The sequence below is a fragment of the Gavialis gangeticus genome, unplaced genomic scaffold, assembly GCF_001723915.1.
Source record: "Gavialis gangeticus isolate Ggan-Ray unplaced genomic scaffold, GavGan_comp1, whole genome shotgun sequence".
In the NCBI taxonomy this organism is placed as follows: Eukaryota; Metazoa; Chordata; order Crocodylia; family Gavialidae; genus Gavialis; species Gavialis gangeticus.
In genome coordinates this window covers 6,205,042-6,209,111 of record NW_017729011.1, presented here as the reverse complement: position 1 = coordinate 6,209,111, position 4,070 = coordinate 6,205,042, and positions in this window count along the sequence as shown.

The following is a 4,070-nucleotide window of genomic DNA, read 5'->3' as shown; positions in this document are numbered from 1 at the left end:
ACTAGCGTGCTCACCTCACCCCAAATTTTGGTATCATCAGCAAATTTAAACAGGTTGCTTTACACCCCGTCATCCAAATCGCTGATAAAGAAATTGAACAGCGCGGGCCCAAGGACCGAGCCCTGGGGGACTCCGCTGCCCACTTCCCCCCAGGTCGAATATAACCCATCCACCACCACCCTCTGAGTACGACCCTTCAGCCAATCTGCAATCCATCTGACTGTGTAGGCATGAGTGCCACAGTCACCTAGTTTTTTAATGAGCATGGGGTGGGAGACGGTGTCAAAGGCCTTGCTGAAGTCCAGAAAGACTATGTCCATGGCGACACCTGCATCCAGTGCTTTTGTGACCTGATCATAAAAGGCAATCAGGTTGATCTGACATGACCTGCCCCTAATGAAACCGTGCTGGTTGCCCTTGAGCATCATCCCTGGAGCTGGCCCATTGCAGATGAGCTCCTTGATGATCTCAAAGAGTTTCCCTAGGATTGAGGTAAGACTGATGGGCCTATAGTTGCCCAGGTCCTCCCTCTTCCCTTTTTTTAAAGGTGGGGACCATGCTGGCTTTCTTCCAATCATCTGGCACCTGGCCTGAGCACCACGAGTGCTCATAAAGCCGTGCCAGGGGCCCCACAATAACACCTGCCAATTCCCTCAATACACTGGGGTGGAGAGCATCTGGACCTGCTGATTTGAACACATCCAGCCCCTCCAGAAGCTCTTTAACCCGGTCCTCCCCGACCTTAGGCCTGGCAGCGTTTCTCCTGAGTCCGTCTGGAATCTTGGTCTGGGAGTCCCATTCCCTGCACAAGAAAAGGGAGGCAAAGAATTTGTTAAAGAGGTCTGCTTTCTTCTCTGATGCAACCACCAGATTGCCAAGCATATCCTGCAGGGGCCCCACATCCTTCTGTGGGTTTGCTTTGCTATTAACATGTTCTGTTCCCTGTAGTGGAAAGGCCAGTTTCCAAAAGTTGGAAAACAGAGAAATGCCTGTAGTGCCTGGGTACAGGGCTCAGGAACACAGTACAGCCCACGTGGAGCTTTCAGAACAGGCGTGAACAAACCCTCTGTAAAAAGCATGAGTATTTTGCTCTGCCCCTGCGCAGGGGTGATAGCACATGGAGCTTGCCTTGTTCTCTCCATGAAGGCCCAAGGTATAAGCACAAGGACTGCTCTTGTATGGCCCCTGGGATTCAAACCCAAGCTGCAGGAGGGAGTTGGTGAGATGTCATGGCAGAAGCACTGTGTTCTTTCCTACCGGGCATGTCTACATGAGACATTTATTGCGAAGTTGCCTAGCTCCACAGTAAACATCTGTGTCTACATGTGGCCCTATGAGACCGCAGGAATTTAATGTAACCCTTCTTCTGAGCACCTGCCAGCAGCAGCAAGGGCTGGGTTCAATTTGTGGTATTAAATATAGTTCACCTTGGCTTGAGTCCACACCCAGACCACCTGGGAAACACTAAATGAATCACTAGGATGTCCAATAAAGCCAACAACCTTTCCCTCCAAGCAGTATGGACACACCCCCCGATTTATTACACAGGCAAACACCAGAACATAACATATGGTCAAGCAAAACAAAAACACTGTCCTGGTTCAACGTACACCCTGTATCACCCCTGTCCCTATTGGGGAAACTTTGACCCCAGGCTTGGAAGCCTGAGAGTGGGGAAGTCGCAACCTAAAAGAGGAATTTGGGTGTGTCATTGCCCACACTGTCACTGTCCATGCCTTCTGCATTGCTCAGGGCTCTTGAGTGAGTTGATGTAGCTCCGCTGAGTTAGTGGGGGTGCCAGTCTCTTCTCCTGTCCTGGATTCCCATCAGTGTAACTCTGCCGAGCTGCTGTGGAGTGCTGATCTCTGCTCCTACCTGAGTGACTGTAGAGATGAGCTACCAGCTCCTGCCCTGGACTCCCAGTCCAAAACCCCAACACGTACTCGACTTGAAACCCTGGCTCTCTGTACCACCTGGCCTGAAGCTCCAGCAAACATTTTAGTGCTCCTCCTCCCCTTGGCAGGGAACCCAGGAGAAAAACAAAGAGCAAGCCCCCAGCCCAGGTGGTCTGAACCTTAAATAACTTTTCTGATCCCATTACAGCATCACTGGAACATTGCTAATGCAGACCAGTCCATTCAAAGGTGGTCAGAAGCACTCCAGGATTTGGTCAGCATCACTAAACTGGTTTTGTAGGTTCTGTTGAGGAATCTTAAGGCAATGGTCTGGACACAATGAAAGGGATGGGAGGTGGTCCTCTCCAGTCCTAGAGGAGAGACAACATACAATAATTATGTTACACAAAAAAACACGATCATGCTTTACAGCTAAGCAAGATACACAGCAGCATGAAACACACTTTATAGCACAGGATTACTTGTACATTTTGGATGTGCTACAATAATAAACTCTGCAGAAGGGTAATACTTATTAAATACAAATACTATCCTGCTGCAGTTTTCTTGTGCACAACAATGCACGTGTAGATGCTGACAGGGCTGGCTGGGGCAGGATGGTGCTTCAGTTGGGGGTTGCCTGCCAACTAGCCCTGCACTGAAGCACCTTCGTGCCCCAGCCAGCTCCTCTTCAGCATGCTGAGATGAGTCAGAGCAGTCCTGGGCTGGCAGGCTGACCCACTGAGCCCCCTACCAGCCAGAACTACTCTGACCTGGCTCAGCGTACTGCTCTCCCAAGCACACATTCAAACATGGCACCTGGAAGCAATAAACTCTGGCACAATATACACTGGAGTTTACTACTGCATGCTAATAGCACGTGTAGACAAGCCCTCTGTGTTCTTTCCTGGACAGCTGCAGAAGAGGTGGGAGAAAACTGTGGCTGTGCCCTAGAGCAGGGGAGAGCAAAGACAGATTTAAATCACCTCTGTGTACCCCTAGCTTTGGTTGCTCTGGAACACAGTCTGTCTGCAATCACAAAATAAAGTAGCTTTAGGGGTTGCTCTTACAACAGTGTTGTGTAGCTAGCCTATGGCTGCCTATGTTGGCCCTAAACTAGGGCAATAAGGACCAACCTTTTTGGCAGACATGCCACACATTAGCCCTGCATCCTCCTCAAGGGCCACTGATTCCTTTCCATTATCTGATCTGTTGCTCAGCTGCCCTGTGCTCCCTGGCCAAATGCTACTCTGCTTTCTGCTTCCTGTCCTGTTCTCCCTGCCTGATCCAATGCGCTGCTTTCTGCTCCTTGCTGTGCTGTCTTCCTGTCTTCCACATGCCACACACAGAGGCTGCCTGTACCCATACCACTTGTGGCACCACTGCTACAGGCTGGACAACTCTGCACTGGGGGAACTTTCTTAAAAAGCCATTCCACTTCCTGCACACCATGACAAGGGGACAGAGACAAGCCAGCTACAGAACAGTCCCTTGCTCATGTGAGCAAGTGCACTGATTGCTCAATTCATCCCCAAAGAAGTAACTTTCATTCCTCTATTCTCAATCCTCCATATCATTCACAGCACATCCCTTCCTTCCATTTAATATCTTTGCCCCTGTGAAGCACCAAACAAAATTGTTGTTTGTACAGTGACTGTGACTTTAAAAGCCTATGTCTGTGCTTCCTCAGCTTTTTGTTTTCCTGACGTCTCTCTATGCCTTGGTATTTACATTTGCTGGTTGCCTGATTTATGAGTAGGTGCAAATTTGCATTTATTTACAGCTGCAAAGAGACTTTCAGATGAAGTGGTTGTGGTACTACAGTAAGCATGACCTCTTGGAGACCCTTTTCCAGCTGACTTCATGGGTACCTAGGCTTTGTCATACCCAATCAGATAAATTCAGCCTCCACCTTTCTCTGAAGGATCAGGTATCTGTGGCTGCTGAGCAGCCCTAATTCCCCTGGCTGGCTGTGTTACTCTGCACAATGGGAGAAAAATCTCTTCCCGGCACTCAGTGATCAGTTTATGTCCTGGAAATATGTCATTAAAGACCTGCAATATCTTCATTTGCTTAGCTAGAAATGCTGTTAGTAGCCCAGGGTGATTCAGCCTTTGAAATCCATCTGCTCCATGGGACATGGCAAGTGCCAGCTGTAGTATGCTCCACTTCTCA